Source organism: Pteropus medius, unplaced genomic scaffold (assembly GCF_902729225.1).
Source record: "Pteropus medius unplaced genomic scaffold, Ma_sr-lr_union100, whole genome shotgun sequence".
NCBI classification, from domain to species: domain Eukaryota; kingdom Metazoa; phylum Chordata; class Mammalia; order Chiroptera; family Pteropodidae; genus Pteropus; species Pteropus medius.
The window spans coordinates 3,149,207-3,161,620 of record NW_024343578.1 but is presented as its reverse complement, the minus strand read 5'-3'; the positions used below and the strand labels follow the sequence as shown (position 1 = coordinate 3,161,620).

The 12,414-nt window shown below is 54.6% G+C and overlaps 1 protein-coding gene across 3 annotated transcripts in view; it reads left to right on the top strand.

Annotated features, from left to right (window-relative positions):
• Window positions 1-11,810: 11,810 nt before the first annotated feature.
• Window positions 11,811-12,414, top strand: part of PRKCD (protein kinase C delta) — a 29,207-nt gene continuing 28,603 nt past the window's right edge. For 2 of the 3 annotated variants that reach the window (XM_039867449.1, XM_039867448.1), the window contains exon 1: window positions 11,811-12,042. The gene's annotated coding sequence lies outside the window, so the exon portion shown is untranslated. The remainder of the gene's footprint in view (window positions 12,043-12,414) is intronic. The other variant, XM_039867446.1, reaches the window with a different exon arrangement.

The following is a 12,414-nucleotide window of genomic DNA, read 5'->3' as shown; positions in this document are numbered from 1 at the left end:
GGCACATAATTTAGTCCTTCTGGGCTCAGTTTCTCCTCCTGTAAAATAGAGGTAATAATGGTACCCACATTGTAAGGGCTTCGTAGGAAACTTGTGAGTTAATGAACACCAAGTGTTAGTTCAGGGCCTGCTAGGTAGTGAGTGTTTGATATGTGGGGGCTGGAATTACTGTCCTTATTATGATTCCAGTCTGAGACCAAGTTCATGCTCTCTCTACATTCTCTGCAGAATCCAGGTTTCACCCAGACTCCCAAGGGACCCCTTCCAAGATTGGTAGGCATGTAGGCTGGTGGAGGGCCCTGGAGCTGGGAACCTGAGATGCTCTGAACCTAAAGGCTTGGAGCAGAACAAGATGGAGAAGGCAGGGGCTTTCTGCAGCCCTGTGGACCCTGGGCCTGCCAAGCTCTGGGCTGTGTGCAGAACTGGCCATCCCAGGCCACCTATAATTACCTTCCAGCAGAGCTCTGCAGCACTGGGAGGAGGCAGCAATTGTCAGGTTTTATTTTGATACCTAGACAGTGCCCTTGGGCAGCCCCACATGGGCTGACTGCTGCCAAACATAGATGAAGGATGCTTTCTTTGGGAAGGAGGACCTGCCCAGGAGGTTGACCTCAGAGTACAGGGTCCAAGGATTCAGGATCCCATGGTCTCCAGGGACCCACCTCTGCCAGGCTATGGGGGTAGAGGCTCCTCTGGGGAGCCTGGGCAGCCAGGAAATCTGATTGGGAGCACTCCAGAGCCTCTAGGACACAGTGTGAAACTGGAGTGCGAAGCTGGCAGGAGGACCCAGGAGACCCACAGTGGGCTCTCTGTTCTGTTTTTCTCCCCTCTGTCTCCCTTCCCTCTTCCTCTCAGCTACCCAGGCCTTGATCTTACATGGGAAAATGCTGGCATGACTTCCACTGGGGTGGCTTGAAGCAAGGGTGCCTCAAGGGCAAACCCTGAGCCTTAGCCATCTCTGGAGGCCATGCGCCCTTGTTTGCTCAAACCTGGCCCTTCTCTTGCCCTCCTAATGCACTTGGACACTCATGCTCTCCCACCCTGCTGCCCCCACTCCAGGCCTCTCACACACAAGAATGTATTCGCATACATATCCTTGCACACTTATTCATGTCAGGGGCTGTCAGAATGATGATGAAGGAAGTGATGGTATCTTCCCACCCCAAACTCACCATCCTGAAGCAGCAAGAAGCGGGTATGGGGACTCTGGGAGTCAGACTCTGGTTGGTGAGGAAATCTTGTATGCATCTCTGTGCTCAGGGATTAGTACAGGTGGATTTGCCCTCAAGCTGCTTAATCATGCACTACTGCTCCTGATTCTTTTGGGCACATCCCCTCCTACTGTATCTGACTTCTCAGGACAGAGCTAGGTATCTCTGAATCCCCAGAGGGACTTCTGGGGGTAGAGCCTATCAGTGCCACAGTGCAGTGCAAGGAGCCCAGAGGCCCAGGCCAACTCCAGCCAGCTTGACTTCCATGGAGCTAGTACTCCTCAGCCTTTGCCTGTGGAGGCCCAGGGTACTGGGGAAGCCAACAGATACAGTTGACAAATACTATTAAACACCATCTCTGGGCACAGGGGTGCCACCATGGGAAAGCCAATCTTTATAGAATGCCTACAGGGTAACTGGCCCTTACAGAGTGGGAGCCACGTTCACGATCAGGAAGAGATGACATGGTCCTTAAGGGGGTGACCTTGCACCTAGGGAAGAAACAGAGACGTACAGGGTCTAAGGCTCAACCCTACAGATCCCAAGAAGGTCACATGCCAGAACGATGGCACCAGGGAGTCCAGAGATCCATAGGCAAAAGTTCCAGGATCTACAATGAAGGAAGGGTCTTCAAGATGGTCCAAAAGCCCCCTACACACACCCACGCTCTCACCCATGAGTCTGCTGGTCATAGTCCCCGCAGCCCATTGTTAAGGGCTGAACTGCCAAGCTCACAGAGCAAAGGTCAAAAGGGCAAAGATTGGTGAAATTTCCTTGGATTCACACCCATGTGAGCAAACCCTGTGCTCATGAAGCAAGCTGTAACCAGCCCTGGACACTGCCTTGGAGGAGGAAGCTGGGCACATGGGCAGGTGAAGATCTCTGGCTCTGCATCTCCACCTTTGCACTGACTGCCCTTTTGGCCCCAGGAAACCCAGGTAGCACTAACAGGAATAATAAAGGCCATGTCTTCATTTATCCACTCATTTAAAGTGCTCGTGGTAGGTATTCCTGTCTCCTGGCCTTTGCCCTTAGTTTCCTGATCTTTTCCCCTCCAGTTTCAGCCTGGAAAAACCCCCTTTCCAAGGCTTCATTTCCTATCTTCATCACAGGTCCAAACGCAAGGCTAGGCTTTTGCATGACATCCAAGTCCCCTGAGAATGAGAATCCTCTACTAGTCCCTTGTGCACCACCTGCTCTGGCCCCAAAAACTTACCTCGCTGTCCCCTAGAATTGGCCTTGGACATAGTAGTTCATTAGCTCTGAGTCTTAGCTCTGGCTATTCCTTCTGCCCGGAGTACCTTCTCTGCCTTCCCACCACTGCCCAGGAAGGAATTCCTTCTTGTCTTTCCTGGCCCAGGCTTCCCTACTTCCTTAGCTCTAGTACAGGGCTTAGGTTACAGTAGGCACTGATTAAATGATTGTGGGAGTGAAGGAACAATGAATTAATTTCTATTCTTGGCTCTGCTGGAATCTGTTGCTGGTAACCTGGGCAAATTGCTTTGCCTCTTGGGACCTTAGTCTCTTACCTATTCAATGGAGAGTTAGGTAAAAATGTTTAAGGTTTAGATTTTATGCAGAGGACTTCAGGCCATGTAAGTTTCCTTGTCCCATTCCCAAACACAGCCTGACAATAACGTAGTTAAATCATATAACAGAAAGAGCAGTAATCAATTGAAAGCTCCCTCTGATCCAGGCACTGTGCTAGACATTTCTCTTGTCTACATTCCCTGAGCCTCCGAAGGGTTACAAATAGTCCCATTTATAGACAAGGAATTTAAAGCCAGAGAGGGGAGGTGACTTGCCCAAGGCCACACAGCTGAATGGCTGAGTTCCATACAAGAAGATCAGCCCCCCAATGGCCCCAGGAGGCCCCTGCCCTCAGGCCAGGGCCTCTTTGTGACCTCGGAGAACTGGGTCTCTCATCATCCTTCCATTGCGTTTCAGAGAAGCTGAGCTACCTGCCCAAAGTCCCTCAACCGGTGAGTCTGAGCTGTGAGGGGAACCCTGCAATCTGGGGCCCAGGCTTAATCACTAGGTGCCCTACCTCTGAAGCCACCAGGTCTTTCTCCTGAAAGCTTGGAGGCTGTCGCCTCACACAGACCTGGACACCTGCGACCTGACCTGCCAAGTGGCCTTGGCTCTCTGAGTCTCAGTTTTCTCACCTATAAATTGAGCCTGCCCTTACTTTGCAGGTTGTCCCCAACATTAAATGAGAAACTTAGCCTGTCCCTGGCAGGAACTATGATCCTAGTGATAGCTTAATATATACCATTCTGTCACCTCCCTTGTGTAGCTGGAGCTATCAAAACCCGGAGGGGCAGGGGCCTGCCAGGATCCTGCAACAAGTCAGAGGCATGACAGGATAAGAATTCAGCCTCATGGTTCCCATCCAAGCATTTCCTCAGGCATGTTCACTGGGGGCCCGTGTAAGCCTTCACTCTGCCACAGCCCCCACCCATAATGCAAACTCACTTGTGTGCATTCAGACTCACCCCAGCCCAGTGGTTAGAACTTCTCCAGAAGCTTCATTTCATGTCTACCTCCCATCAGACAAGACCCAGGATGCTGGGCCTACCCTCAGCTGCTAGGGTTCCCTCCAAGCTGGAGCTCAGCTAGGGAACCTGGGTCAGTGGGGAAGCCAAAGGGAATAGGAACCCAAGCCCTGGAAGCCCCAGCGGAGGCAGATTTTGGGGACAGTTGATGGTGCCAGCTCCCAAGTGAGGCTCTATAGGCAGATGGAGCAGGGCTACAGGAAGTATCCTGAGGCCCCCTGGTTGTCCCCTGCCCTCACTTCTTCCTGGTCACCTTCTTTTCTCTTCCTCAGAGACCTGGGGGCTGAGGTGAGGCATCAGGCTGGGGCTTGGCTGCTGGACAGGGATGGGTGAGGAGGAAGAAGGACCACCAAGTCCTAGGCCTGGGCAGTATTGTTCCCCAGGGATAGAGGGTACAGTCTGCCCTGAGATCTACCTAACCTGGTACAAGAGGTGAAGGAAGGCTTCCTAGAGGAGGTGGAAACTAAGCTAGGATCTACCTGAAGACTGAGAAGGAGTTAGCTAGGCATGATATTCCAATCAAAGGGAACAGCATAGGCAAAGGCCCAGAGGTGAGAAATTGAAGGATGTTGTTTAGCAGAAATTGAAAGTTCCTCTCCCTGGAGCTGGGAGACTTTCAAGGGTAGAGGCTAAGCCACACTGATGGCCATGTCAGGACTTCATCCTTTATCCTGAGAGACCCAGCTTCAGGGCTGGAAGTGATTAGTTTTTGACATTTTAGGAGGACTGTGTGGCTGCTGTGAGGGGAAGGTAGGGGTGGGGAAGTGTGGTCCTAAGTAGAAGAGACTACAGATGACCAGACAAAAGACACAGGTGGCCCAGGCTAGAGTGGTGGCAATGGGGACAAATGAATGAAGAAGTCAGAATGGCGGACTGAGGCACCAGGGGACAAAGACCTGTAAAAGCTTCCACAATGACCTGGGGCCTTGCTGGGGTGGTGACCGTTGCATGTGTAGGAGGGGGATGGGGCAGAAGGATGCAAAGTGCTGGCCTGCTTGGGTTAGCCCCGGGGCTGGGAATTCTTTCTTCCCACTATCTTTCTCTTGGAAAAAAGCTTCTGCCTGAGGGAAGTAAAAGTTCATTATTCTTCCTTTTTAGCATGGCTGTGCCATGCACAGCCCACAGTGGCTGTGGTGGAGGCTTCCTTGGGGCCTTCTCCTCTAGATTCTAGTGGCTTCATGTAGTTGGTATGGAAGTAGGGAGCTTAAGGAACAGAAGGGAAGATTCTCCCACCACTCCCCACCACTCCCCCTCTCCCACACACACATGCATATATATACCAGCTGGCACTTAGGTGCACACACAAGAACCCAAAGTCAGTTTCCACAGAATGATCCATCTGTAGCCCCTAAAGCCCAGCATTCAAACCCATTCACATCTCCCCCAATTTCCTTCTTCAACCTTCTAGTTTTCCTACCAAAGAGTTGCCCCCAAGGCTAGGAGTGGCCCATAAACAGGGAGCTACATACCCCAAAGGACAGAGGAGCATGGTTAAGCTGCAACATGATGGAGCTAGAGCAGATGTCGCATGAACTTCCCAAGCTTCCAAGTTGTGAAACCTGAGGCCAAGTTGAAAGTCTAGTTCATCTTTTTTGCAAGGCCCCCAAGTGAGGTCCCAAATTTCCCCATACCTGGCAGCTACTGTGATCCTGGGTCTTGTACCTAAAGCTGAGGCCTCAGTGTGAGTGCTCACCCTGGGGAAGCCCGGTGCAGCTGGATTTAGCTGGCCTGAGTCCTCACCCTAATGGCCTAGAGTGGAGGTGTAAAGGGTCCCACATGTAGCCTACCAAAGGCTTAGATTGTGTACTCCAATCCTTGACCCAAATACTACCCCCTATCCAGAAATTTCAGCCTTTTTCCTTACCTTCTTCCACTACCTTGGGATGACTACTGTTGCTCACAGGCCTTGAAGGGCTAGCCCAGGAACTGGCTGTTTTTCTGGTCCCAAGGGCTCACCATTCCTGCTGCCCAGACCTGCCCAGAAGCCTGGCTGCCTGCCTAGCTGCTGTGACCCTCTTGGCCACAGCCTCTGCCCACAGAAGCCTGTAGGCAGAGACAGTTCCCAGGTGTGTGAAGGTGGTGGGGTGGGCAGTAGCCTGAGTGCAAGACTTGGCTCCCTTAGAAGGCTCATTCCTTGCCAATCTCTGCCTCTGCCCACCGAAGCTGCTGGGCATTGAGGAGTAGGTGTACCTCTGCCAAAGGAGCTTACAGTCTGAGGGAGATGGACATGAACAGCCTGTTTCTAGCGCTGGATACAGGGCTGGGCCCATTGCACCCAATATTTCAGTTCATCCTGACAGTAGCCCGAAGGGATAGGAATTTTACAGATGAGGAAACTGAGGCTCCCAGAGGACTGGCACTTGCTCAATGTCACACTCTAGTTCACGTAGAGGCTGCCTGCTAGTTCTTCTCACTCTGGAGCCTCTGTACCATGTGGTCGGTGCCTCAGGAGAGGCCCTGGACCATGTGAGTAGTGGTGGGGCTGAGTTGAGGGGAGGGCTCATAGGATGTAGAGGACCCCCTTGGCTAGGGGTAGGGATCTGGAAGGCTCCCTGAAAGAGGACCTTTGTCATGGAGCCTTGTTAAATAGCTAAAAGCTTGATGGAAAGGCATTGAAGGAGCAAAGCTCAGCCTGAGCAGAGGCAGGGGTATTGATGAGCAGTGTGTGGGGGGAAGGAAGATGGATTGGCAGGGGTGTCCTGGTGCCCCAGAGCCTCTCATACCCCTGGAGGACCTGGGATGAAGGGTGCTGGCTATGCAGACACCTTGCTCGGGCTCTGCTGGTCCAACTGGCCCAACCACTTCTCTCTGGGTACAGAGAACTGCCCTTGCTCATAGCCCTGCCAAGAGTTGTTGGAAAACCTTGGATGAAATCTGGATCAGGAGCCTAGGATCCCCGCATTCTGGTCCCAGGGCAAAAAAAGAGGTTCTGAGCCCTAGAGTGCTCTGACATCTCCTCACAACACCTCTTTCAGAAAGCATACCCTCATTGTGCCCTCCAACAGAACAATTTCTAAGATACATTGACAGTGTGAAGAGGTCTGTCTGGGGATATGAAATCATCTGCAACATCTGCAAAGATTTCTACTTTCCTCTGTAAACTTGTCTTTATTTTCCTTATTTGCTCTGTTTTTCCTCAGAACAGCCAATGCGTGTCATCACTTTTCTAGGTTTCTGTGCCTCTTCCTCCCCATCTCTTATCCCTCATCCAGCCACCTGTCCTCACAGTCTTCTCAGAGGTTCCCAGCTAGGCAACAGGCTGCGGTGCCTTGGACGACAGTCACGCCCAGAACCTCGGTTGTGCCCTCCATGAAACGGGCGTGCTCACGTCTCCCTGACTTTCCTGGATGGAACCCGCAGTGGGAAAGGGCGAAGAGGAGAAGGCGCCGCCCGGCGCCCCAACCCAGGTGCCGGAGCCGGGCCAGCCTCCAGGTGGCTGCCTGGCCCGTGAATAGAGCTGTGTCTTTTATAGCCTGGCCTCGGTCACGCCGCTGGGCGGGGCCTCCGCTTCTGGCCAAGAAGGTGCCGCCGGGCGGCGCCGGGCGGGGCCGCGGGCCTGCCAGTATCCGAGCGCCGGGACTGACCCAGGGGAGATGGGCGGGCGTATGCGCCACAGTGGGCGCTGGTGTGCTGGCAGTTCTTCCCCGCCCTCTCTGCTTCTAGGGGCCACCCTCGGCTCAGCCCTAATCCCCGGTCCCCCAGCCCCGCCTCCACCGTTTCCCACAGGCCAAGCTGCATTCTGTGAGCTGCACTCTCTGGAGGAAGACTGAGCTTGCGAAGGCGAGACGGAGAACAGGCGGGTGAGGCCCGCGGCTCTCCCCGTCCTGTGGGTGACTGAGCCCCTTGGTTCCCAGGTGTCAGACCTAGTGTGAGACCTGGCAGATCAGAGCAGAGGGGGTAATGTTTCGTGGGGACTCCTTTAGATTTGCGAGCTACGGGATAGCTGTTGCTCAGTGGCTGCCCCTGACAACACCAATACCAACATTGCCCCTCCTCCAACCCCCTTTTCAGCTCAAGGAGGTAGGGGAGCCAGAAGAGGGGACTCAGATGGGCAAGGGCTGTGCGGAAGTCAGTGTAGGACTGGAGCAGTCCAGGGAAGCTGCATACCCCATGTGAGAGCCCCAGGAAAGCCCTGTGCCCTGCACTCCAGGAAATCACTCCCCATTTTGTCTACCCCAAGTATTTCTCGAGTTTCACCCAAACACAAATGTACCCAGGACAGAACTTGGGGACAATTAGCCAGGCCTCACCAACTCTTTGTTTTGCAATTAACTCCAAAGTAGATTGAGCCTTGCACCCAGTACTTCATGAGCTAGATCTCTTTCATCCTCTCAATAACCCACGAGGAAGCTGAGGCACAGTTAAGTCACAAGTCCAGGGCAGAGCCAGGATGTGAACCTGGATCCTGTAACCCCCTGGCACTTCCCTACCATGTGGCACTGACCCCAAGGCCACTGCCTTTATTTACCCCCTACCCAGTGCCCAAGGCTGAGATTCCTACTCATGACCATCTTGCTGGCCTGAGGCATGGCTGCAGGTTGGATCCTGTCTCAAGTGCCCTTTTCACCTGCTCTATCCCTCCAAGGCTCTGCCATCCCCAGCAGTTTCCCAGGCACACTATTCCTGCTGGTCTAGGTCTCTTCCAGAAACATGGACCCACTGTACCTTGGCCAGGCCAGTGCTCTGGATGTGATGGGGATGGCGCTGGCAGCCAAAGCTTCAGAGACAGGGATGCTGATACAGAGAAGGACAAACTGAAAGAGGGTGAGAGGCAGAGAGGCCAGGACAAGGACTAACTCTTCACAGGGATCAAGTGGGGGACCTTGAGCTGAATGGGCCTCAGGGACAGAGGGAGGTCCAGGCCTTTTCCAGGTTGCTTGGCTGAGTTCTGGACTTCCTGTGGAGAGGTCTGGACGCCCCCAGGTTCATGGCCTCTGGATGGGGTAGGGGTTGCAAGGGTCAGGTTGGCCCTTCTCTGGACAAATCCTCCAGGGAGCCCTCAGAGAAACAGCCCTGGGCAGATGCTGGGGATAGGAATCTGAATACTGTCCATTGATGACCTTGATGGGCCTATTTCCTCGGCTGCAAACCTGGAGGAGAAAGGGTAAGTACCATTTCTGGGTGGCTGCTCTGGTCCCAGCCCTGTTTGGAGATTTATGCCCATATCACAAGAGACTATTGAGGGCTCTTCCAAGGCTGACAGCCCTGGCCAATGTGAGCTGAGCCCTCACCAGATATCCACCTTTGTTGAGGCTTTACACATCTCAGCTAACCCTTACTCAACCTCTGACATGGTAGGTCTGTCATCAGCTTCTTTAACAGGTGAAGATTCAGGATCAGAGAGCTGTGGTCACATGTTCAGGGTCATACAATTAGCATGTGACATAGCCTTGTTCCCAGGCCTCAGCAATCGCTTCTAAGTTTGGGTCCAGGTAGCGGAACAGAGACAAACTCCTCTGGACTCTGTACTGGCCTACCCAGTATGGATGGCATCCAGGAGCAGTTCCACCATGTAGAGTGGCTGCAGCTGAGCTTGGCTTGGACTCCCTGGGGCCTCTGGTCCCAGGGCCTATCTCTGGAGAGAAGTCCATCAGCATGCCTCCTCTGCCTTCACCACAGCATGGCCTGCATAATTGTGAGGGCCAGGAAAGTGCTTCCTGGTGTTTAACGTAAATTCTTGCTCCTGTAACACCAGCCCCACTCTAAAGCAGTAGTTCTCAACAAGGGGCGATTTGGGGCCTTCAGTACATTTGGCAGTGTCTGTAGACATTTTTATCTGTCACGACTTGGGGGAAGGGAGTGCTATTGGCATCTAGAGGATAGAGGCCAGGGATGCTACAATGCACAAGACAGTTAGGGACAACACAAAGAATTATCTGGCCCAAAGGTCAGCAGTGCTGAGGCTGAGAACCTCTGAAGTAAAACATGGGCTTTAGAGCCAGGCAGACCTCAGTTTGAATCCTGCCTTTGCCATTTACTAGTTGTGTGTACCCTTCACCAAGCGGCTTTACCTTTCTTTGAGACTCAATTTACCCATCATGAAAAGTGGCATTAATAGTGGCTCTCATCTTAAGGAGTCTTGAGGGGCAAATAGATCACGCACATTTAGTACCCGTGCAGGGCCTGGTATTGGGGAAGCTCTGTTTGTGATAGCTACTATTTTTATTTTTCCATTTTCCAAGGTGAACCTACATGTGGAAGCAAAGGTCTGGTGGCTGGACCTGGAGTTCCCCATGGGTCAGCCCTTCCTCCAGTGATGCCTGGCACTGGGTCAGCCTATTGATATTGTGGGAGAGGCTGGGTTGGCCACTGTGGACCTGGAGGAAGGAGCCAGAAAAGAAACTTGATCTCAGGAGGGCAAAGGTCACCTGAAGCTCACCTTGCTCACTCTTCCCTCCACACCCACCCCAAGGAAGTCATAGGGTGTGGGGGCGGGAGGGGGATCGGGACACAAAACACACTAATGAATACATACAGAATCCAATCCCTTAGCTTAGAGAAGTTCCATGGATTCACAGCTGGGCTCAGGGAGGAGTGCCATTAAAGTGAACACAACCCAGACAGGTAGAGATATGGGGGTGGGTGAGAAATGGCATCCTGGCCCAGGGAACGGCATGTTCAAAGGTCTGGTTGTAAGGAGTAAGGCATAAGGCCTGTTTCCCAAATGATTGTCCAGTGTGGTCCAGCTTGGTGGAAAGAGCCTATCCCAATGGGGTAGGGCACAGGTATTGGGGCTGGGAACCTGGACATTAACCTTTTTCAATCTAGGTCCTCTTTCTCTCTGTGCAGTGCAAAGAGTCATTGCAGTTTTTCTCTTTGCAATCTAGACACTACCTCCTCCCCCCACCCCAATACTGAAAACAGAATTTTGGATCCACATCTCTGCTAGGGTTCTCCATCCCTGGGAGTCACATTAGACATCCCCAACCCCCACTCACACAGCCCTGTAACCTACCCATCTTACCCAATCCAGGGTCCTCCCACCTGAATAGTGCGACAGCCCTTCTGCTCCCATCCAGCTCCTCCCTTCTCCTGCCCTTCTGCCCCATTCATCCCACCAGGAGCCCATTCCGTTGTAACAGCTGCCACCACCTGCTCCTTGAGAAGCCCAAAGTCAGCTCAATGCTCCTCAGGATTGCCCCCCATTTTCATCCCTTAGACTTCAACTGGGAAGAGCTGTCTGGACTCCCTTCATCCCCTCCAGGGGGTCCTCCAGGAGGCCTGGAACCTGGAACTCTCTTCTTTGCCTCTGGAAAGTGACATTTCTTTGTAATATAGAGCCATTGGCTTGGCTTTCTGAGTTTTGGGGGCAGGGGAATGGAATCCATGGGCCCCACTCGGTCCTCAGACTTCAGCCCAGGGAATACTCGATGAATGAATGAATGAATGAGTTATGCCTGACAGCCAAGTTTCAAGTCTGGAAAGGAAGTTTAGGCGCCTGCCAAGAGCGAAGGAGAGCTCTGGAGAGCAGGGCTAGGAGAGCGGACGACTTGGGGATCGGGGTACGGACTGCTCTCAGAAGCGCCTGACAAGCAGCAGCAGAACAACTAGAGCCTCCCGCCCTGGAGTCTCCTCAGCTCCTCTAGAGGCAGAGCCGAGACGAGCCGGCCTGGCGGCGGGCACCGAGCCCGGCAGCGTCCGCACTCCGGAGAGCCAACAGGAAGAGAAAAAGAGAGGCCGGTCGAGGCGGGCCAGCTGGCCAGTGGGGAGTCCCGGGCGTGAGCGCCGGGATCTGGGGAACCCCCGCTGGCGCCTCCTGGCCTGGGTGCGCGGGGGTGGGGTTAGCGCCCCCCAGCCCTCTGGCCTCAGTGTTCTCTGTAAATGGGGCCCCTTCTAAGGGCTGGTGCGCGTGCAGATGCAGGCAGAGGCGAGGCGTGCGGGGAAGGCGGAGAGGCCCAGACACTTGAGTGACCAGCACAGAGAGGCGGAGACGCAGGACCCCCGGCTCCCGGCGGGCGGAGGCGGGGCCTTCGAGGGGCGGGCCGAGTCGGGGGCGGGGCCGGGGCCGGGGCCGGCACCTGGGTGAGGTCGCGCGCCCCGCCCCCTTGCACTTCCGTGTGCTGCGGCGCGGGAGCGGGTGGCTGCGTCCCTGGGATCTCTCGAGCGACCCCCGGCACCCGCCCACTGCGCGGAGGCCCGGACCGTACTTCACCGGCTGCCAGGCCAGTCCTGGTCGCCCCCCGCCTCAGACTCCTCTTTGCGCGCACGCTTAGGACCGGCGCCGGGAGCTGGACCCCAGCCGCCGCGACCCCTGGCTCCTGGCCCTGCGCCTGGAGGTGAGTGAGGCGGGCCCGGACGTGGGATCTGGGCTACCCCAAGGGCACGCTGCCCCTCCCTTCCCCCCTTCCCGCTCCGGTTCCCGTTTTCGAAACTGAGAAACTGAGCTGCCGCCAGCGAAGGTCCCGCCGTGCGCCAAGACCTGCCGGTGTCTCGGTCCCCCAGTCTGTCTGCCCCTCCGTTCAGCGGTAGGGGCCTTGGCCTCTTGTCCGTCTGCTCCCGGCCCCTCTACCCGCCTGTGTCCCCAGCTCCTCCAAGCGTCTTTCTGTCCCTCTGGAATCTCTGGGGCCTTCTGTCCGTCCATCTGTCCCCACTTCTGTGTTTCCCCGTCCACCTCTCTCTAGTCCCTCTCTGTCCACCCTCCGCGTACC